The following is a 25,426-nucleotide window of genomic DNA, read 5'->3' on the forward strand; positions in this document are numbered from 1 at the left end:
TAAATAACAATAAAATTATTTGCATGCACAGTTCTATAAAAAATACAGTAGCTCCATAGTATATATGTATGCCATTAAGTAATCCTCCTCATGTAGCTTAATCGGCTATTAAACGATTAATAAATCGCACAAGCGCTCAACAGCAATGCCCCTCAAATAAGAAATTTCCAGCAAAGCTCGGCTAAAAGGGTTTATTATTTCGCTTACCACTACCCAAGTGGCGAATGAGTTGTTTGAATAGATTTCGCAAAAAGCACAGACCCAAAAAAAACCCCCCACACACACACATGAAGGCACTCGAGGTAAGTACTTTGAAATGAAAACTTTTAGCAAGTGTATTCGTAAAAGAGGTCGGCGCTTGTTTTCAACCTTTTTCCTCAACGCCTCACTTCATTTAACATTTGATACTCGTATGCAAATGTGTTCATATTTATGCGTTTACATACAGGCGTGTGTGTGTGCTTGTACCCACATTTATTGCTTGTAAGCTTAAGCGCGTACTTAGCCACCGCCAAATAGTGGTCGCTTAAGCCACATACATTGTATGTACCTACCTACCATACATACACCGTCAACCAATACTAAATAGTTTAATGTTGGGCGCGCGTAGCGGTTGTCTCGCATCTGTGTGCGCAATTTAGCTATTGTTGCTAGTATTTTGCGTCTGGTCCGCTTTATCCCTTACCTTAGGCTATTAATTGAATTGGCTTTTACGCTTAAATAAGCTGAATTGGTGAAATAGTGCGAACACAAAGACGATTAACCATGGCAAGTCGATTTAATCGCAAGGGTCAGATGCGGTGCGCTTTTATGTATCTCGCGCTGTAGAAGCGAAACTGACACAGACAATGTGAATGCTTTAAATTGTGTCAGGCAGAGAATTATCTCATTATTAACACTCGCGGCTTGTGTTTTATATGCATTTAACTCAAGTAATAGTTGGATAGTAAAACAATACATAGCGCTGCTTGGTGGGCGAAGATTGACATGGCGTATGAGTAATGTCGGTTAGTGTTCCGATTGTAAAATGTTTGATTGAGTGGGAATGTAATTGGAAACCAATGTTGTAACTGACTTCAGCTAACGAACTCACTTTCTGTAAATTTTTTGTTGATATAGACAGAGAAGTCGAAAATCTTCTCTTGATTTTAATATTAACTGATAGTGTCTGCTGAACATATATTTGGATTTCATATCTGTGATTTTTTTTGCATGGTCGTCAATCCTTTTTTAGTACTATAAGGCTGGTAATGTAATTTTTTTTCAGAACTCAGGGGACTGGGGTACGCTAAAAAAATCGTGTAAACTAGAATATTCAACTTTTTGCCAAAAAAGAGGAACGACCATTGGGAGGCCTTTACCGCAATTTCCGACCTCAAATTAACTACACTCTAAAAAGTACATGTAAAACTACTACTGCAAAGTGATTATATTTCAACCAGAACCTGTGAAATATAAGCAAAGGATACTCAAGGTTTGATTTTGAACATGAGATGTTTAAAAAATACACAAGAAATGTTCAAAATTGTAAAAAATTTTTAAGTAAAAATATATTTTTTACTAATAATAAACATTAAGTGCTCATATTTACTACATTTTAAACATTTCGTGTGTAATTTTCCCTACGTGACAAATTTTATATGTAAAAGTAAACAGACAGTGTTTAATTTTGCACACATTAGGAGAGGAAACTGGTTACCTCTTTTTATATGCGCAAATTTAAACAAACAATTTTTAGAGTAAATTTTAAACATTTTGTGTGTAAACTGTAAAATTGTGAACAATAAATGTTTAGAACTCCACAAGTAAAAGTAAACAAGCAGTGTTTAATTTAATTAATACGGCGTGTAAATTTGTATTCATTAAGAGAGCAAACTGGTTTCCTATCTTAATATGCGCAAATATAAACAACTTTTTTTTCAGAGTGTACAAATAACATTAGATATTAAAGAAAAACATTATTGTTATAACATCGCATCGCTTTATATATAGACACGTTAACTTATTATTAATTAACGATATTTATTGAATTATCATTATTTATGGAGTTAACGAAATTTATCGAGTTATCGTAATGCATTGAGTTCTTTCAACTTATAAAGTTATCGATATTTATTGATTACCTGAAATTTGTCGATTTATCGAATCGAAGCTTTTGGAATTTTCAAAATACATATATCGAGTTATCGAATATTCAAGGTTATATAAGTTTATCGAGTTATCACTGCTTATCGAATTTTAACGCGTTACCAGAGTTTAACGAGTGATAGAAATTTGTCGACAACAACATTAACTGAGTTATCGAAATTTATATAGGTATCCAATTGTTATCGAATTATCTGTTTATATCGACATTTTTAAGCTACCGAAATTTATCGAGCCCTTGAAACGCAAGGCTATCGAGATTTTTTCAAAATTATCAAAGTTAGTCGAATTATCGAACTTTTTTTTTAGTTATCGGATTTTGACGTTTTTGAAATCCATCGCGTTATCGACATGTATCAAACTATGGAAATTTATTGGCAAACTGAAATGTAACAGGACAATTCCAAGTCCTGCAAAAGCCCACCAAGGACCTTAAAACTTTCAAAGATATAAACAATTGTGCCCACGATTTAGTTCCAAAGCAGGAGATTTTCCTGTAAGTAATTTTATACATTATAAACTAAAGGCAGCCGCTGTGGTGTAGTTGTTAGCAGCGCGCGCTACCATTCCGCACGGCCGGGATTCCAGCCCCACGGCAGGCAGTTGCAAACCTCCGAGTATACATAAATATTTCGGTCATGAAAACCAGCTAAAAATACAATCGTCGTTCGGAGTCGGTGTAAGAAACCACGTCCCATCCTTACTGAGTGTGACCACATCAAGGCGTATGCCACAAATCGGGGTAGAAGCTCGGCCAAACACCAACCAAAAATTTAAATCCGAAAGTAACGGTGACTATAAAAAATGTATCGAAATAAAAAAGATCATACAATATGGGTTAAATTTTGCCGGAAAAATAGAAATCCAATTTTAACTTATTATTTTTATTATAAAGATTTTAATCGTTACGATCCCTAGCTTTAAAAGAAAAATTCTTTTTTCCGCTTCAGCATGCCTTTGCTTCAAAAAATAACTACGCATATATGTTTATTTGCAAGCACAAGCTTTTGCATATCTTCTTAGAGAAAGCCGCTCTAAATGATTTACTTCGCAGTTCAATAAATTTTCTCATTTCACATGCCATTAGACACGTGCACCAAATGAAAATTTCATGAGCAAATTTTCAAAACGTTTTGTAATGCTGATGAAAAACTATAAAAAAAAACCTTTAAAAGTGAATAAAAAGATACTGACATATGCACATATGTATGTATGTCAAAAGATGCGATGGGAATGGAAAATCTCAAAATACTTTGCGCGGTAGGTGCGCCTAGCTTTTACATCAATGCCAATGACATATTTTAACTACAGTAAAGCGAAATAAGCTGCACGCCTGCGTATGTTTCCATATACATACATACATACGCTTGTGAGATAACATAGTTACATATATTTGCACGCATAAAAGTGCATATCAGCGGATATACATACCTACATATGTATGCAAGTATTCAAGTATATTAGCACGTGCTCATGCATACAAATGACGTACTTGCAAGTAGCTGCACTCGTGCGAAAGGGAATTGCGGCATGTGAGGATGTGCAGAGTACATTGCAGCTTAGTGGGTAGTATATACACATACAAGAAAATACATGTATTTGCGTTAATATGTGCGTACATAAGCAGCGCATGTTTTATGTTGTACGAGTAGTACACCTGGACGTATGCGTGACATGAAATATAATCCAAGTATGGGTAACATCTGTTGCTGTTACGATTGGCCACGGTGCAATAGGGGAAAAACTACAAAATTTAAAATGAGGGGCATTAAGGTCTGAGCTATATTTTTTATACTTGCACCTGCAAGCGAAAAAGGCCCACTAAGACACTGACCTGGCAAAAACGAAAAAGGGTCTGAACTCTGATTACAAGCTGAATAAATAACTGAGTGATAACACGGTGCTACACATAGTTCCAATTGTTTTTTATGTCATGTATGTAGTTAAGGTGGTAGAAAAGGGTCTAAAAAATTAGTTTGGCATTAGCAGAACACACACCCAACATTTTCGGTGTTTGTGTCTATATTTTCAGTTTATATCTTACGTACCGATTTAATAATTTTAATATGGGTATACATCACTTTTCGATATGCCTGATGTCTTCTAAAAAACTTAATGAAACATTCCTGATTTTCTGTTTTTTTATGAAAAAATTTAAAGACCTCAAACTTTAAGAGGGAAAAAATTAAAATAATAACAGATTCTATGCCAATTTTCTCCCTTTAAGTTATAGCCTTTTCTGTTACAAAAAAACAAGCCCATCCTTTCTTTTTTATAGTTGGAAAATTAAAATGTTTAATGTTATTTAAAAAGATTGTCCCTATGGCGCCACGTAAAAACCAAATTTACTTTTTTTTTTTTAAAAACTGCGTAGTTATGAAGAAAAAAATTTTAGTGAGTTAAATTCCTAACTTACACCCGATTTACATGGTTGAAGTACATACTTGAAAACAATTGTTGTTCAATCTCTTTTGTGTTTACTATTTGCTTTTGTACGCTTTATTTTTTGTTGAATTGAAGTTTTTGGTTCTCTAAAGTTTTTGGTTCCTTGAAGAGGGGAAGCAACGCAAATTTCAAAATCAAAGCAGGAAACTTGATACGACTTGACGGTACAGACGCATGTGTACTCTTTCCCTTTCTTCTCACCCCCTATCTTCCGTTTGCAGGTAGAATTGAATTCATTATTTGAGTCGTGTGAAGCCATCGTAAGAATGCGATATCGAATCGCAAAAGAAAAAATTCTTAAGTAGGAAACTAAAGTTGCAATTACCGATATCGCAAATGATTGCATCTATGAATTTTAATGTCACGGACTTTAAATACCATAGAGCTGAAGAAGCCAAATGATTAAATGGACAGCCAAATCTCGGGCAATTCAGCATTTTGAGTTCTAAATTAGAGACCGAAAATACTACACCTTTATTATTTTTTCTGGTATGAAATTATTCTATTTTTGTTGTCACGGTAGAACACTAACGGAATTTCCGGGGCTTCGTAGCGTTTTTCATGCGCAACTGATGGCAATCGCCAGGCCCACTAAACTGGTAAAGTGTTACATGATGACCCAAGTGGATAATAGCATTTTCACTGACAGCCAGGCGCCAATAAAATCCCTCACGAAGCAGTTGACAACCTCCATGATAGCCATGAAGTGCCGCGCATCTCTTAACAAGATGGCTCAGTCATTAAGCAGTATCAGGTAGTGGTAACAAAAAAGGGTTAAATAAACCCAGGTACCGAACATAACAGTTATTGATGAAAGGTGTCATTGAAAAATTTTCTATGAAGGAAATGTTCTACAACTATACATATTAATCGATTTATTTTTTCACCGAGAATTAAATTTAAAACTTAATTTTTATGCAAAATTAAAAAAAAAATAACAATTATTTTTGATATTTATTTTATAAATTCAAAATAACAATAATTTTTTATTTGTATCCAAAAACTCTGTAAATAACAGAAATTTTTGATTTTTATATTATATGTCTTAGATTTATAAAAGTCATCAATAAAAATCAGTTACCGACTCTTATTTTTTAAGTTATGCGTATAAAAGTCATTATCATTTTTCGCAGGTAAAAATGTGTTGTATACAAATGACTTTTAGAAATAAAAGCCTTCAATAACTGTTATCTAAGATATATAATTCAAAAACCAAAAATAACTGTTATTTGCGAATTTTTTGGATAAAAATCAAAAATTATTGTTATTTTGGATTCATAAAATAAAAATCAGAAAAAACTTTTATTTAAGGAGTAATCAAAAAATATAAGTAAAAAATAATGGTTAAAGAGCGATTTTTTAATAAAAGTTGTAACTTTTACGGTACCTGGTTAAACCATCTACGCGATGGAATCGGCTGAAGTAGAATTTGCAAATAAAAGGATACGCAACAATTTCGCTATGCTTAGCCACGTTTGCTCTTTTATTTTAATTTATTTTTATTTTTTTTTTTGTCTTTTACTTCAGTTTTTTTTTTTATAGTAACCCCTTTTTCAACATCCCGCATGCTCTTTTACTTTTGCCTCAATGCTTGTTGCATTTTTCACAATTCGTTCAATGCAGCACACACATTTACATTTGCATGTAGCCCAGCTTGAGTGCGTGTTCGGGCGATAAATTGAAAAATATTTTCCAATGTAAGGCGAAAATTCGATTTAGCAATCTGTTTTATTATTCCAGCATACCAGGCACTCAAATGTGTGACACACCACGTATGTGAAGCATTATTGATGGCGAACGTGAGGGAAGAGAAAAAAGCACTATATGGAGGAGTAAAATTTACAAAAAAAAACAATGCAAAAAAATATAAAAAAATATTCGAAATAGGAGTTCAAGTGTCGGCTGTCACAAGTTGTTAGCGCGAAATATGCGAACGGGAAAGGCTAGAAAACGAGAAGTAGCTAGAATGCGACGATAACACTTCGAGATTATACAACTGCAGGCGTATGTGTCAGAAATCATTATTTGGCTGCTGCAAATTGGCATGCCATCACTATGGCAAAGTGTTGCGATTTGATTTGTACAGCGACTTATGCTAGAACATGTTCATGCATGTAGCACTTGCACGTTCCCGTCATAACGTCCAACCGCTCACGCGGAAATATATTCCAATAACCAATTCGTAATGCAATAACGCTACCTTGTCACGGCTGCCCCCGGCGCCACCGCCGCTACTTTTATAATCGCTTTGTGACATGCTGACAATTTCGCAAATTGAATTGCCATAACGATTTGTGTAAGTACTATATGCAAGGAATGACGTAGTGCCGATAGCTAACTGACAGCATGTAAAATTTGCGTAATGCATGTTGCGTATACGCCGTGGTGTTGCGAAAAGGTATTGCGCTGACGCTACTAAATAAATGGCATGAAATGCCTATAGGGCAGCATCACCTCATTAAAGAGCTGGAATCTGCAGTGAAAACTAACCTAAAACCTTTTTAGTGGCATTTGTAAAAACAAATGTATATTAACTAAAGCGAGGCGATCTGATGCGGTTAAATGTAAAAAGGCGAAACAGGAAATTATGTTTTCTTGACCTTAATCTAAAATGGCTTATTTGAACATGTTTCCTATGAAGCGATAAAGCGATACTATAACGGTTGTTTGACATGAAGAACTCTTGCTTTAACCTATATGCGGCCCCTATTAGATATAACGATATTTTCTTAATCCTAATATGGAATCCTAATCAATGAAAAAATCAATTAAATCTGACGGGTAATTTTCTTGACGTGAACTGGCCGAAAAAATCGACCGCTGGCCAGATGAGGCAGTATAACTCAGGTGCACTATTCCTATGAATTGGCATGGATGTAGCCGGTTCATTTCCTGCGACCAGATTGGGATTGTGGTTGTGGACTACTTAAAAAATGCCTAGAAGGTATTCACCCACTGGTAATTTTTGCCAGTGGACTTCGCTAGCCTAGTGTCCTGAAATTTGGAGCAAGTGGCTATGCAAGGCAGAACGGAAGGAAAACGTCCAACATCCTGGAAGGGGAGCTAAGAAAAAAAAATACATGCCCTTGTGAAAAAATGCACTCAAATTATTAGTGACAAGATGAGCGCATCCAGCGATTCTCGCCAGATGCTTCTCCTACCAACTTTCATAAAGGGAAGCTTACATATTTTTGGGGTTGAAATCTATGAAACTGGTATGAAATCACAGTGGGTAGACATCACGAAACTTGTTCTCAAAAAGTTTGGCATTGTCATCCGCAACCAGACTGTGGATCAAGGCGTTGGATAGAGTAATTTCTTGAAAAATGAATTGGGACCACCTTAAATAGATCTTGAGAAAAGTGCCGGATAAAAGACTGGAAAAATTCTGACAAATTCATCTAACAGTACAATCTTGGCTAAGATTGTTGCAGGTAATTTGTAAGAAAATTTAAAGGCAATAGACAAAATAGTTTCAAAATTTTTCTTACGCTGGCACGAAAGCCTTAGAAAAAGCTCCCTTGCGAACTTGCATGGTGAAAAGCTCTTTTGACTGAAAGCACTTGAGCATGTTTCTTGTGGAGATATATGAATGTATGTATATGATTTTGCTCGCGCTGCGCCAACAGTTGCACTGGCCGAGTGAGCAAAGCGCAGAAGTGTCATTCGATAGATCTGAAGTTCGAATCCTTGGTCAGTGGTTTTTTTCTTTTCCTTAATTACTATTTTCTCTGTAATTAATTAAATTTTGTTTTAATTTTTTAAATTTATTGTTTAAAAAAAAGTATATATTTTTAATTTGATTTAATTCTTAAAATCTTATTTATGTATATATTTTTTATTTTCAATTAAAATTTTTACTCTTTTAATTTAAATTTCTATTAATATTTTTTTTTAAGAAAAACTAATACGTATCATTTAATTTAAGAAACTCAATTTAACTTTTTTGCAAAAATTTGTTTTTATTTATAAATTTTTTTGATCTGTAGATTATTCAAAATTAAAAAAATATTTATTTAAATTTTTTTAATGTTATTTAATTTTTTGGAAGCTGTTTTATTTTTACAAGGTATTATTTAATTTGCTCTGTATGTAAGTATGTTTGCTAAATTTTTAATTTTTTTTTTAATTTAATTTGTCTTTAACTTTTGGAATTTATTGTTTCAAAATCTTGATTGAATTTTTGAAAACTTATTTAATTCTTTTTTTATTTTATTTTTTAATAAACGTTTTACTTTTTTATGTTTTTAATACGTAATTTAAGAAACTCAGTTTAATTTCTTGTAATATTTTTTTTACAATTAATATTTTTTATTTGTAGATTATTTAAAATTCTCAAATATATTTATTTAAATTTTATAATGCTTTGTAATTTTTGGAAGCTGTTTTATTTTTTTTCTTGATTTTAGTTCACGTTTTCGTTTTTAATTAAATTTTTAGAAACCTATCATGTTTATTTTTGCTTTTGTTATTTGATATTCTTGAAATTTTTAATTACAATTAAAGTTTTAGAAAACTTATTGCTAAAATACAAACAGAATAATGCGAAGACCTACTCGATAGCCGATGTTTCAATTAGTCTTTCGAAAGACAGAAAAGCGCTTTCAAGCTAGTTGCCCGAATTGACAATTCTGTTACAAAAGAATAAACGGAATTTTTAATTTGATACAAATTGTGAAAAGTTGCTGCATATTAATTTTTAAATGCAAGTTAAATGCTAACTTGATATCTAGATACTCATATGTATTTAGTTATCAAGTTTTCTATAAGCAAATGTGTATCTTTTCGATATTCTTCCGTACATCTTTGTAAACTTATTTAAGCTCAAGAGCTTCGGTTAAATGTTGAAACTCATATCTCAAAGCAAATGGAAGACGCAAAAGTTCAACAACAAGTCGTGCAGAGTTTACGAGTTTACGCATATGCATGTATTTAGTTATTAATACATGTTTTATGTGGGTAGACAACATTCATATGTATTCCTGGGAAGAGTCTTATGTGTGCATTCAAATGTATGTATCTATATATGTATTATGGAAGATGTGTATAAATTTTTATGTCAAAACTATTACCAACTAGAGTTAAGAAACTTCACTGAGTTCAACTGAAAATATGTACATACACACACACACGCTCGCATAAATTTATACACAGCAAAGTTGCGTTCGTAAAGTTCTTTTAATCTACTTGCAACAAAGCGAGCAACGATGCAGCATACACTCTGCGGAATTACGCATACTCGCAGCGTAAGTGCATTCATATTTATGCGCATTTGCTAAAAAATGAAATAGAAATAGAACATAAAGCGAACCGAACGAGGGGAAAAAGGCAAAACTTAAATGAGTCACAAACTATGTGCAAGTCGCGACTCCCTGGCGTACGTCTGCACTGCTGCGATTCACTGAAATTGACAAAAAAAAACAGGATTATTAAACTCAAAGACATGACGCATTTACATAGCGCACACTCGCACACATGTATGTACATTGGTGGTTATACCAACAAGTAAGCGCACACATTCACTAACGGTCCTGTGAAGATATTTTCATAAAGTAAAAAGAAAATCAGGCAGCTTTGATAACAAAAATTGCGAGGAAGCTGCAAAGCTTGTTAAGTGCAAAGTGTTATAGAAAATAAACATTGACTAAAAGAAATGTTAACAAGAAAGTAAGTAAGTAGCAAGTAGCAACTAAATTAACGCTTTATACATAGCTACTTACAAATATTGCGACATTCGAAAATTTCCGTTAACTTTTCTGATGTTCTTATTAGGGGTGTACTATTTTAAAGCCTGTAAAATCTTACCTAACTATAAAAGCTTAATATACGCTTGCGTGGCGTATACGGAAACGACATTTTCCTTTAATTTTAACAAGGGACCGAAAATAACTGTTAAGTATCAAGATTTTTATTTCTAAATCATCGCAAAATCGTTATTTAGGATTTTTATTTTTTACGATAAAAAATAATCGCTATTTAGGTTTTTATGACAATTTTTAACCGTCAGCTTTTTTATGACCGATTTAAAACTTTTTTGATCTAAAAATTAAATAAAATAAAAAGTCAAAAATAATGATACAAAATTTATCGAAAAAAATAAAATCAAAATAAACGATAAAAAATTTAGCGAAAAAATATTAAAATCAAAATAAACGATCAAACAGTTAGCGAAAAAATTAGGATCCAAATAAATAATAAAAAATTTATGGAAAAAATCAAAATAAACAATAAAAAATTTAGCGAAAAATTTATCGAAAAAAGATCCAAAAACTAACGATGTTAATCGAAATAATAAATATCAAAATAAACGATCAAGAATTTAACGAAATAATTAGGATCCAAAGAAATGATCAAAACATTAAAAAAAAAACAAAAAAAAAATAATCAAAAATTTACAAGTAAGATCCAAAAACAAAGATCAAAAATGTATCAAAAAATAAAGATCCAAAAATAACGATTTTTCTTGAACGAAAAAATAATAATAAAAAAATAATGGATAAATTTGATAGAAAAATAAAAACCAATTTAACGGTTAAATTATGGTTTTTATTTTGTTGTTTAAAATAAATAATAATATAATATATATCACACAGTTCAATATTCTGTAAAAAATAGCGCGGAACTGAGTATATACAATAAGCTGACTTGGAATGACATCATAGCGAAACCCATTGCAAAGAGGCGATACGTATTTCATGGATTATTCTTCACGAGAATAATACGTACATACCTTTACCTTAATTCCCAAAGGCCCTAACCAACAATTTTTTTTTATTTTACAGGAGAAGCAAAAACAAAAGTGTCACGTGACTGCGTTTGCTTTTGGCACTTACACTTAAGATTTTTATTGAAGGTGTATGTACTTTAATGTATTTATCCTACCAAAATCTATGAGAAACGAAGTTTCGAGAAAAGTATTGGTTAGAGCCTTTGTGAGTTAAGTAACGATATCTATGTACATAGATCCTACGTTTGATGCGGCTTAGTGGCTGGAAAGTTTAACGAAGCAGGCTAGTGAATCATCTCAGCTCATTCGGCTATTCCAGGTAGGTCAGTGACAATTTCATTATCCATCAGCAACGACTATTGCGATACCAACGCGGTGATGGAGCATATTCCCAGTCCCATCAATTTAAATAAAGATTGCTCCTCACTTGAAGGCAGTATATTGCTGTACATATTAAGCGGGCGTGTTGGTCATCCAGGAGGATGAAAGAAGCCACACTCAATGATCTAAATCATTTTATTTCTTCTGTGACAGTCAGGCTGTCCTTAAGGCTTCAAACTCTTACATGAACAACTCAAAAATTCCGTAGTGAATGCCGTATAATTCCGAATTAATAGGTATAGCATTACCGTTAATGAAGAGCATTGGAAACGTTCATAGCCTTCATAATTCAAAGTGGCTTCGACCTTAGGGAAATTATAAGGAACTCATTTGGTAACACTATGTGTCCTTTTATAGCTTTGTCTGAGGAGGCATCTTCTCTTCAGCTATTTTAAACAAAGCTGACATAAAACAATACCAAACGAATTTAAGATGAAAAAACATTTATACCAGGAATATGAGTTTGCCATATCTCTGAATAAGGATAATGTGTAGATATGCATGTAAGCTTAACTTAGATAGCGTTGGCTTGCTAATGAAGGCCAAGCTTAAACTGAATGCATACATATGTAGTTCTCGTGTTGATAATTTCAGGAGTTAAAAAGCACTTACAAAATGGCTCTCTTAGAATTGAGAGGCCTCTTATTTTCGCTACCTATAGAAGGGCTACCGGATAATTAACATAAACTTATGCATTTGCGAAAATTTTAAATAGGATATGCCCTTCTAAACGCATACAGCGAAGCATCTGCTTTTAGCCTATATGCCTATATTGGGTAAGCCAGGCACACAACGATTAGATATATGTTCCACGGTTTCCTCCAAGTTTCGATGCAACTTTAGCATTAACTCTGAAGCTATTCTTACAGCCAACATTCTCCATAAACGACACTGAAATGCCCAACAATCGTAAATGTCTACAAATCTATAGTTACATAAAATATACAGCAGTCTCAAGTGCATGTTTCATATTATTTAAGAACGATCTGGAAAAAAATGCCACATCTATTACCATTTGAATCGGTCCCTATTCTTCTGGGGTAGGGTTTTCTACTAAACCTGTGCCATTATGCTTTCGTTATCCGCTCCTAGTTATGTTGAGTTTATTGAAAATAACCTCTAAAATAACGAAATGTTAAAATACGAATTGCAGCCCTTATAAAATTTTTCACGTAAGTGAATGAAGTCATGAAAGCTCTCACTGCTGTCAGCATTGCGTACTTAATTTAAAGAAGACTAGCGTTTTTGGATACTCGACTAACCTCCTAACGTAGAAAAAACAAAAACAGTTGAACAATTCGTATTGCTAGTTGGTTTTTTTATTTTCTTAACATGAAGTTTGGTTCAATGCTTGTGCTAATAGAATAATGTTTTAATTTTTAGTACCATGGGTTTAAAAATAACACTCTGTTTCCACATATTTTAAACATTAAAAACTTCATGCAAATAGAGACATCCTTACTTAGTAGTGCAGCTGCTGCCATAACTGCTACTCTTGCAGATACATAACTACATACATATATACATATGTACATACAATTGGCGCTAACGAACCCGCATGGTTACTTTTTCGATCGTGAATGTGCTGTACACATGGGGAAATAAATATGTATGTTTCTATGCGACCACCAGTTTGGTTTTGTATATACATATGTAGTTGTCGCTCTGACGCTTGGTGGCTGTTGGTCTCATCTGCTGCTGCTGGCAACATTTTATGGCATGCAAGTCAGCCCAACCAGCTAGCCAACCAGCCACAGTGGCAATAAGCAAATGTAACTACTCCAAACCAAGCGCATGAATATTCAGTCGAGTTCAACTGGGGAACCATAGAATTGTGTAGTGGCAACGATTAGGGACTTTTGCTTTTGGGGGCGCGCAAATTGATGTTGTGGGAGTGCAAACATTCATATGTTGTCTGCATTAGTGTGAACTTACATACATACATACATACATATATATGTACAGTTGTCCACAAAATAATAGGAGTGCGATATTTTGACCAGTTTTGGCTATTTGTCTTTTGTTTATTTAATGTTTATTATTTTTTTATAAAAGCCTAGCTGGCTATACAACAAACACCATATAAATTCAGATTTTAAACTTTGTATAAAAATTATAAAAATTTTGCAATTTTTCACCCAAATTTCAAACTTTTTAATCAGAATCTTTAGAAAAAATTCTGGTATGCAGTTTTGTAGCACATTCAATTCTAGTCTGAAGAAGTGCAAGTTTCAAGCGGCTAAAAAATTCCGTTGATTTTTGGCAATTTTTTTGCTGGCAGTGTCCTCCATATAAAAGAAAATTGTCGACATACTTTGTATGGAAAAAACGTGAAACACCTTTAACCAAAAAAATTCTCAAAAATCAACGGAATTTTTTAGCCGCTTGAAACTTGCACTTCTTCAGACTAGAATTGAATGTGCTACAAAACTGCATACCAGAATTTTTTCTAAAGATTCTGATTAAAAAGTTTGAAATTTGGGTGAAAAATTGCAAAATTTTTATAATTTTTATACAAAGTTTAAAATCTGAATTTATATGGTGTTTGTTGTATAGCCAGCTAGGCTTTTATAAAAAAATAATAAACATTAAATAAACAAAAGACAAATAGCCAAAACTGGTCAAAATATCGCACTCCTATTATTTTGTGGACAACTGTATATGTAGATATTGCTCATGTACACGTATGAACAAATGTAAGTAACTGCAAATGGCGCATAAGTAATATGAGAATACATATATATGTAAAATTTTAAAATATATGAAAGTTTTTTTTTGGACTGGTAATTGCATGAAGGAATACGAAATCTATTTCGTCAAAAATGATACTAACATTTTAATTTTCGGAATCTTTACTGAAAGTAAGGTTGTATGGTGATTAATGCCCATCTTCTTTAGATCGACTGCACTCAATTTGTGCTCTAGAAAGGGATCAAGTGGTTGGGTATGGCCTTGGCAAAAGCTCTCTTGGAAGCCAAATATTACAGAGTTGCCACCTGTTTGAATATATCAGTGCAACTAATTTGACAAGAAAAATAAATATTGAAATATGGCTGTTAAAAGAAAGAGGTTTAAGAAGGCTTACCATCGAACATATTTTTGAAGAAGGTTGCCACCCGTTCGAAAATTTTGAATTTCATCTAAATATACTATAAGCTTAGTTAAATATTGCAATATTGGTATCAAACCAAACAAATTGAAAATTTTATTGAAGATAAATATATGGTGTTTAAATTTTTTGCCACTAATATTTAATCAATACATATTTGAGGAAAGTGCCTTAGAAAATACTTATATTAGCTAAAACCCACATTCAGAAAAAATAAAGAATGCTTCATAGCTCAAAAACTTTTTTGAAAATATCCCTTCATTCAGCTCTTTAAATTTATTTTATTTTTATGAATAAGGCCATACGAGTTTTGGGAGCGAGTATGAACAAAAATATACACTTGTGGTCAGTTGATTAAGTCAAGTGACATTTTGGCTAGTTTTGGCTATTTCTCTTTTGTTTATTTAATGTATATTTTTTTATAAAGTTTAGCAGCTTACCTAATCAGCGCCACATAAATCCATATGGCAAACATCGTGCAAAAATTATGAAAAATTCAACAAATTTTAACAATTGCACCCAAAAATTTTAAACATTTTATTCAGAATTTTTGGAAAAATTTAGGGTACGCAGTTTTTAGCTTATTAAACTTTAGTAGGTTAACGTGCAAATTTAAAAATGCTTGAAAATCGCGTTGATTTTTAATAATTTTTTGCCGCATACCCTAAATTCTTCCAAAAATTCTGCATAAAAAGTTTGAATTTTTTGGGTGCAATTTTTAAAGTTTGTTGAGTTTTCATAATTTTTGTACGAAGTTTGAAATATGGATTTATGTGACGCTGGATAGGTAAAGAGTTAGACTTTTATACAAAAAGATATAAACATTAAATAAACAAAAGAAAAATAGCCGAAAAACAGACAAAATAAAATTAATAATCGGTGAAAAAATAATTTAATCGTACTTCTTATTATACATCTTTGATCTATATATGTAGAAAGATAAGTCCACAAAAATGTGTACATACGTTCTAAGCAAGCTTTTATTGAAAATTTGTTGAATCGCTTTCAGTCTAAACCAAGTTATCTTTAAATGCATTTACAAAGATCCCAAAATTGAATGCAGGCTAAGTTCCCTGCAAATTCAATTAGACTGGCGATGCGAAATGAATCATAAACGATATTCTGATAATGAACTTATGTTGGATAATCAAAATATATAAATACGAACAAAAGCAGTGAAAATCATTTAACACATACACACATACGTTCATGGACTGTCAATTCATCATACGCACTGCCAGCACGACGAAGAACAAACCAGTCGGATAATACCGAATGTGATTCCCTAAGAAAGCCTTTTTGGGTACTGGTTTCTTCACGACATATTCGAAGAAGCACATTAAAATTTTGTAGCAAAAGTTACAAAAAATCTCCATGAAGAAATAATTACATACTTTTTTCGCTACTATGGAAGGCGCAATATCTGTAGGTCGTGAAAACTTCACTGCTAAAGTCAGCATTTTGTAATGTTTTGATTTCGGCAAATAAATCCGAACAAAAATAAAAACTCTCCAAAGCTCTCCAAACCAACAACAACCACCTCCTGCGAAATTGTCTTCTTAAAGAACCGTTCTTGCTGTGTTTTGGAAGTCTGACTGGGAAGTTCAAATCAATGAAGACATACAAAAACGATTTAGAGGCAGAGCGTAAAACATAAACTGAACTAACGCCTAGTTGAGAGTAAGGAAATGCAATAAAATAAAAACGGCATACAAAAGTGAGGTTAAGCAGTTAATGCTGGGAGAATTGCGAAGGAGAGCTGTGAGGAGAGTTGACGAACTTTTATTTATACAGGCAAAACGTTTTTGCGATTGAAATTCCACGTTAGTCACAAAAGTAATACAGCATCAAGCAATTTATGACACCCAGGGATAGACAGACAGGCACACAGGGTGGAAGTGAGTAAGCAAATAAAAAACGACAGCTGATGCGGTTTATGGCAAACGTAAACAAACAGCAGCCAAGTAAGCGTAGAACCAAATTCCGACTGACTAAACTTTAATTTTCCTCCGCAAAGTACAGCTACTTTTTGAGAAGTTGAATGCAAACTGAGTAACAAAAATGAGCGAAGTCATTCTCAGCCATCGTTGAATGGGCAACAGAAAGCATAGATTTCCGTCATTGGGCTGCCAAGTAATAACCATTGAAGCCATTTCCAAAGAGGCAAGTAGAGAAGTTGTTTAAAAGAAAGAAGTCACAAAATTATTTAAAAAGAAAGCCTGCAGACTAGGGTGGTCCAAAAATGCATCTGAAAAACTAAAGTCTGAATTTTTATTACCACCTAGGATTATTCTATACCGAAAAAAATGCACCAGTTTTTTTTTTATTTTGAAATCAAAAAATATTTAGAGCTCGCTCAAAGCACTCAAAGTTTTTCATGCATTTTATGTGAGAAAAAACCAATTTTCGTAGGAATGGTATAGAATTCTTGGAAATCAATATTTTTCGATCGACCTTTGTCTCTCTTCAGAAGATTCCCAATAATCATACCCAATTATTTATTAAAGAATTTTTTCATAGCAACTATATTTTATAGGTCCGCCAAAACACCCTGACCTACAAAAAGTGGGTTTTCCGATGTAAAATACATGGAAAATTTTAAGCGCTTTGAGCGACCTCTAAATATTTTTTGATTTCAAAATTAAAAAAAGGGGTATATTTTATCGATATAGAACAATCTCAGGGGGTGAGAGCATTGAAATTCCGAGATTACTTATTTTGTACCACCCTAATACACACAAGCATATGCTCATACAGTTAAAATTTTTTACTATTGTAATCACTCATCATAGGAATGTATGTATGTGTGTATGAAGTAGTATATCCCTCCGACTTCGTACACGTCGGACGCGGTGTCGCGTAAAAGCACGTGACCTGCATTTGTATGCAAATGGCGTCTCAGCACGCGGTGTGGCTTTGCGTTGGTTCAAGGTGCTGTAATACCCAAGTGTTTGCGATCGGACAGCAGGCAAGAAGCCAAAAGTAGATTGCGCCTGCCTTAGCGATTGGATTGTAGCCATTCTGGCACGCCAGTTGTCACGAAGCAACCGGAAAGTAGCGAGGGTAAGTACGTAATATAGCTGGGAGTGGAGTGGAGTGAAGTGGTGTATTGTGAAGTGAAGTGCCCTGCGGATGTGATGATGAGGCCATTTAAAGTGACTTTAACGCCAACAGCACATAGCCGGGGTGAAAGAAGCAGCGTTATTCGCGACAACGGCGACAATTGCACATAAAAGCAGCAGCAATGCCTCGTAAGTACTCGTGAAAAAAATTTTTCTGCGCGCTGTGAAAAAAATACATATTACACTCACACTTGCATTGGGTTTTTTTTGCGGACGTTTGTTTTGTGGAAGGAAACAAGCATTTATAGTTTCAGGTACTCCGGTAAGCCAGCACGACGACAGGGCGTATGAGTAACAGCTTTAGTACGCTCATAAATGTGAGCCAGCGAATGGGCAGTAATGACATGAAGTGTCGAAAAAGAAAAGTTTGCGGAATTTTCGTTGGACACTCAGCAATGAAATGAGATCTGTTTTCTTTTCGCTTACTTGTTTATTTTGCTTATTTTTTTTTTACTTGGCTATATGAAGTAATATTCTCGCAGGTGTCAAGCGTGGGGTAAAAACGAAGGATGTGCAAATTTTTACTTGGCTTGAAACTCATTAAATTAAAAAAAAATAATAAATATTTTAGATCAGGCTAAAAGTCTGATTATGGCAACTCAGCTTAACTTAACGAATCGTAGAACTTAGAAAATCAAAATGAAACAGATTTCGATGTGGCATTAAGTTACGCTAAGTTTCGGCTGTTCACTTATAAGCAACACCCATTTAACAGAATTTTTAAGAGAGATTTTTAAGTTGCCATAATCAGACCATTAGCCTCTCGGATGAAATCTAGCGTTCGGTAAAGTTAGCAATTAGTTAAGGGGGATGCTTGATATGAAATATCAAAATTTCTCAGAGAAATTATTTATCTTGTAAATAAAAATTTTGCTTGCATCATTCACAAAACCCAGTTGGGCTCATGGTTATGCAATGGGATTATTTTGAATGAATTTCTTCCATCTAAATTTCTCTAGGGGCTGGCATAATCCTCGCACCCGTAGGTCTCTCAGTATTATTGACAATTTACTTCCCTCCAGGCGATTAAACGGAAGCTCGACATGTCCATAGCCCGGAAGGCACTTAAGGTGTGAACCAAAACTTAAGGCTTAAACTCACTTAGTTTATCCTTTACCTTCAGAGGCACGATGCTAGGCTCCTGGTGGGTATCTGTTGCCATCGCGCGGCTTTAAACACGCTCGGACCAATGATAAGATATCTGTTGAAAATACAGAAGGAAAGAGGAGACAGCACCGATGTTCTTCAGCATTAGTCAAGGTACTCAATGACTAAGTAACTGTCTAATGTAGTCTTAGTTTGCTTGGTAACGCTATGAACCTAAATGGGTTCTGCAGTGGCTTGCAAGCTGACCACACATAACTTAAGGTCCGTTTTTGTGTCTTTTAGAAAAATTTACAGAAATACGCACAGAAGAAATAAGGATGACCAGTAAATTGTTCTCAGTCAATATTTCTTTCGAGAAGTCATATTTGATGCCAGAAAGTTATACCCAGAAATTGTGTGGTTGAAAATATAGTATACCTGTTTCCTGCAATCCTGTTGGGCTGGGGCTCAAACAAGTGCTTCTTGAGTTTATGCACGTGGTATTAATTTAACAAGAACTTGCTAATAAAAGGTTAAAGAATAACACTTAGAAAACGACCAATATAAGTATGAAAGTAAAGGTGAGTACGTACATAGATAAAGAAAAGGACAAAGATAGAAACAAAAACAAAGATGCGTAGAGAAGAAGGCAAAAATTAAGACCAAAGTAAATTTAAACACTTTACTTATATAAGGGCAAAGGTGAAAACAAAGATAATAATAAAGAAAGAAATGAGGATGAGGATACCGATAAAAGTAAAGATGAAGATAGAGGAAGAAAGATTAAAATAAATAAAGGTAATTACACACAAAATGATATAGACAGAGACACAGGAACTCAATCTGGGAACTATTCTAGGGTTTTAGAGATTTTCGGAATTTTCGGGACTTATCGATATAATAATCGATATTTTTATCGGTTTTGTTATCTATTTTGTTATCGAAATTTTTTTTATCGATATTGTCGATATTTTCGGAACTTACCGATATAATACTCGATGTTTTTTTCGATTTTGTTATCGATATTTTTATAAATTTTGTTATCGAATTTGTAATCGATATTTTAACGATTTTGTAATCGACATTGTTAGTGATTTTCTTATAGATATTGTTATCGATTTTCTTATCGATATTTTTATCGAATTAGTTATCGATTACGTATTGATTTTGTTATCGATGGTTATCGATGTGCTTTTAGAGATTTTATAAAAATCGATATTTTTGTTGGTTTTGGTATCGATATTTTTTATCGATTTTGTTATCGCAACTTTTGCTGATATTGCTATCGATTTTGCTGTCGACATTTTAGGAACTTACCGCTATAATAATCGATATTTTTATCGAATTAGTAATCGATATTTTTAACGATTTTGTAATCAATATTGTAATTGGTTTTGTTATAGATATTGTTATCGATTTTTTATCGATATTTTTATCAAATTTGCTATCGATTATGTATCGATTTTGGTATCGATTTTGATGTCGATTATTAATCGATTTTACTATTATTATTGGCGATTTTATTATCGATTATTTATTGATAGTATCGATTATTTATCGATTTTGTTATCGATTATTTAATGATATTGTTATCTATTTTTTATCGATTTTGCTAGCGATATTTTTTATAGATTTTCTTGTCGATATTTTTATCGATTTTCTAATAAATTTTTGTTACAACCTCGATTTTGTGATTTCTTACCGATTTTGTGATTGATTTGTTTATCGATTATTTATTTATTTAGTAATCGATTTTTTATCGAATATTAATCGATTTTATCATCGATTTTGTTATTGATTATTTATCGATTTTGTTATCGAAATTTTTATCCATTTTCAAATCGATTTTGCTACCATTATTATTTAATTTGCAATCAAAATTTTTATCGAATTTGTCATCGATTTTGTTATCGATTATTTACTGATATTTTTTATCGTTTTACTAATCGATTTTGTTATCGATAATTTTGTCGATTTTCTAAACGATATTATTATCGATTTTGCTATCGAAATTTTTGTCGAATTTGTCATCGATTTGGTTATCGATATTTCTTTGGTTCGTGATCGATATTTTGTTGGATGTTACTATCGATTTTGTTATCCATAGAGCAGTGCTCGTCAAACTTTTGAGTGTGACGGACCGGCTGCAGTTTTTCTATTACGTCGGGGACCGGTACCTTTTTTATTGATTATTTTTCGTTTACGATCATCTCATATATGTATTAAAATTTGTTTAAATGAATTTCTTTATTAGCCGGGTGTCTATATATGACCTAGTACCATTTAATGATAGCAGATATTAGCGATTTTTTTTATGAATGTTTAACAAATTTAAGTTGTTTTTATTATACAAGTTGTATATAGCCTCATTAAACAGTAATATAAAACATCACAAATGTAATATGTATAATATGTATATATAATCGTTTAAAAAATCGTTGTCCATTTCGCGACGCCCTTTGCGGACCGGCGACTTATGGCTTACGGACCGGCACCGGTCCGCGGACCACCACTTTGACGAGCACTGCCATAGAGTATATGAAGGTAAAGGAAAACAGAGTAACATAAATGTAATTAGAGGGTGAGGATCTAGATAGAATAAAGACAATAAATCCTTAAGCAAAAGCAGATGTGTGTAGGTATGTATGTATATTGGTTATGAGACAAACTAGATGTAACGGGTGATTTTTTTGAGGTTAGGATTTTCATGCATTAGTATTTGACAGATCACGTGGGATTTCAGACATGGTGTCAAAGAGAAAGATGCTCAGTATGCTTTGACATTTCATCATGAATAGACTTACTAACGAGCAACGCTTGCAAATCATTGAATTTTATTACCAAAATCAGTGTTCGGTTCGCTTTACGTCCGATTTATGGTCTACATAATCGACCAAGTGAGCAAACAATTAATGCGATTGTGACCAAGTTTCGCACTCAGTTTACTTTATTGGACATTAAACCAACCACACGAATGCGTACAGTGCGTACAGAAGAGAATATTGCGTCTGTTTCTGAGAGTGTTGCTGAAGACCGTGAAATGTCGATTCGTCGCCGTTCGCAGCAATTGGGTTTGCGAAACACATTTCGAACCGAACACTGATTTTGGTAATAAAATTCAATGATTTGCAAGCGTTGCTCGTTAGTAAGTCTATTCATGATGAAATGTCAAAGCATACTGAGCATCTTTCTCTTTGACACCATGTCTGAAATCCCACGTGATCTGTCAAATACTAATGCATGAAAATCCTAACCTCAAAAAAATCACCCGTTATAACGTAAGTTTCACTTCTCCAGTGCGGCCCAGATGCACCTACTGTTTTTATTTATAGAGCAACTTTAATTTTTTTAAATTTTCCTTACGTGCATGGAAAGTAAAAAAGGAGCAAATTTTTAGCACAGATATAATAAATTACTAAAATATCTCAGCACAACAAATATCTACCAAAAAAAAGCAGGGCTTGTAAATTCAAACTACGAAATTTTCTTATTTTTAGGGCCAAAGCAGAGTAAACGAGTAAATAAATTACCGTTATGCAAGCACCTTTTATACAAAACATGCGGACCTTTTGGCGCAAAAAACTTGGAATTTCTTTTTAAGTATTTATTTTTCGACATATGTAAGTATGTATATAAGTAAACGTTTATGTGCTGGACCTTCGAAAAACGTCGTTGTCCTTCGTGTTTAGAAGGCCACGATAATAATGTCAATGTGGCACTTAGCCTTCGGATTGTGGCTGAAGACACGAAAATTGCCTGCAGCTATGAGAGATTTAATGTGTTGGCCGCCAAAAAATTACGAATGCAAGCTACTGAAAAACAAAGTAAAGAAAATGAAAAAATGAAAAACTAAAGACAAAATTAAAGAAACGAATGAAATGAAGACCCACAAGGCAGCACATTTACATTTACACAGATACACTGAAAATTAATGGACTAAAGGTGGACCCAAAACAGACGCAGTAGACAGGTGAATATTTGTCTTACCTTCACCTAATACAAACACCTTCAGCATTAAGAAGACAGCACACGTTTTCTGGTGGCTTTTGCGTTTAGCTCCTGTTTTTCGGTAGACGCTGAAAAATGAAATTGCGACGTGCTTTCGGTTGAGCATTAAACTGCTCGACCCTACTAGCTATTTACACCTCCGGCTCCTTTGCTGCCTTAAAGGTAACGCCAATTCATTGCCTAATCGTCTGTGCGTCGCATATCCTCCTATCCTTTTCTCTGCTTCTCTTTTTATTTTAACTTAAGAAGCAGAAAAACAAAAGACCACAGCAACCATTAAAGTAAATGCGAATGCAAAAAAGGTAGCTCATACTTCACAGCGCGTCATGGCACTAACCCACGCTTTATTGTTTTCCTGAGTGGAAAATTGCAATTTCCGTAAACTAATTTTTTGCCACCGCGCATTTTCCTCAACGTCATCGGCGTCGCTGTATCCGTCGTCCTTGACGTCGTCGTCGTTTTTCTTCATCAGTGGAAATTTTCACGCGCTTTGGCATTCAACGAATAGCTGCATGAATTGGCGGCTGTTTGTGTGAAGAGCAGTGAAGGATAAGTGGACGCCCCCGCCGCCATTCGTCTGCGATTAGCCCGGCTGGCCAACAAGCACAAGCTGTTGTTTCGCTTTCTGTTGCTATTGTGAAAATAAATGATTATTTACGCCTTAAAGGCTGCTTTGTTTTTGGCTTAACTGTTGCTTGCGCCACTATGGACTGAGTGTACTACTTGCGCGCAGCCAGATTGCGCGCTTGCAATTGCGCTTTTTCTTTGAGTTGGTGTGAATGTGCGAATGCGAATTGAATAGCGCGCTTTGGTTGAATGGTTGAAAGAAACAACAAAACGCTTTGAATTGCAAGCCGTACTCGTCGCATATTTGCATTTCTTTGTTTTGCAAATTCTTGTTGGTCGTTAATGAATTTATTTGCCGTAATTAATCTATTCGGAAATGCTAGCAGAGCAAGTGGGGGAAGTGGTTATTTAGCAGGTGAAAAAAGTCGACTGTAATATGTATTTCTGAATTAATTAAGACGGAAATAAACACTTTCTATGCGAAGGGTGAGACGCGTGGAAATTAAAGTGGTATGCATCTAAACGAAATCGGCATTTTTTTATTGTAAGGTTCTTTTAAATATCGAAAACGCAACTGTAGTTAGTGATGAATTTTTTTAAGTTTAACTGTAGTTGCTAAAATCATTAATTTCTTGAAAGTCAAACAAACTATAAGCTTACTGTTACAAGTTTATTCTTATTGATTTGGGATCAGCTCATAAACTGTGTGGCACGTATTGCATAAATCTTCATCAACTAACTGAATCACTGCTTTAAACAATATTTTTTCAGCAGCTGGGTTTTACGTCTCTATGACGCCATATCAAAATTTAGAATCTGCGCGTACTTATACGGCTAAATACGCTGACCCTGATCAGAAAATGTCTTAAAATATTATAATTAATCAAAAATGGTTATAAATCAGTTTTTATGCACACATATATATGTATGTATTTAGGTATTTAGATTTTACTTAAAAATCGGTATGTATGTACATACATGCATATTTACTTCACTTCATTGACTGACTTCAACTTCGTTGCGAATTTAACAAAGCAAAACATGATTTTTATGCGAGACAAATTTCCACAGTAAGTAATGGTAGAAAAAGAAATTTTGGATATTCATTCTATTTTTCAGCTGACTACGATGCAGCATTCTACTTTGCATTCCCCGAAATGAAGCAAAGAAGCGAAATAAAAAATATATATTGTAGGACATTCTACGTACCAAAACGGTTTTGAGAGTACAAAAAATGTTTTTTTGCAGTAATGATGCGTTTACAGAAAAGCTGTGAACCCTTCACAGAATTTCTTTTCAGTTTAATTACTATCATTAAGAAAATGCAATATATTTCTACAATGCTATGTTTCCCATACACAAATTTCAACCAAAAATAATGTCCTTGAAGATTTTGCCACGAGTAATTTTAGCAATCAGAAGCAGTTATTACTAAATACTTGTCACAATAGAAGTGTGCTTTCTTTTGGGCATAAAAGTTGGCTAATATAATATGGATGCACATATACATACATACATACATACATATGTACAAGCATAAAACATTTGCCTGCGACCGAATAGCTGCAGATAGAATTGCTGCAGCCAAGAACTGCCACAATATGCAGGCAGTGGCGCTCTGTCATTGTTGCGACAACTAGCAACACTCAGCACTCGACAGCCAGCATTCACCATTTAGCATTCACCATTTAGCATTCACTGTCATAGCCACAGCAAAAGCCAATAGAAAGAGTGCAAACAAATGTGTGAAATAGAGCGAAGGAGCTGCCGCGGACGGAATAAGAGGCATAAGAGACAATTCAGAAAAACCTACAAGTGGTATAATTTCGTAAATGA

The 25,426-nt window shown here is 33.7% G+C and overlaps 1 protein-coding gene across 4 annotated transcripts in view; it reads right to left on the reverse strand.

Moving 5' to 3' along the window:
• LOC108358517 (mucin-12) overlaps positions 1–25,426 on the reverse strand; it is a 142,750-nt gene that overhangs the window by 42,020 nt on the left and 75,304 nt on the right. The gene's annotated exons all lie outside the window — the stretch shown is intronic.

This window comes from Rhagoletis zephyria, unplaced genomic scaffold (assembly GCF_001687245.7).
Source record: "Rhagoletis zephyria isolate East Lansing unplaced genomic scaffold, Rhagoletis_zephyria_1.1 Rzeph_scaffold_00266, whole genome shotgun sequence".
Classification (NCBI taxonomy): Eukaryota; Metazoa; Arthropoda; class Insecta; order Diptera; family Tephritidae; genus Rhagoletis; species Rhagoletis zephyria.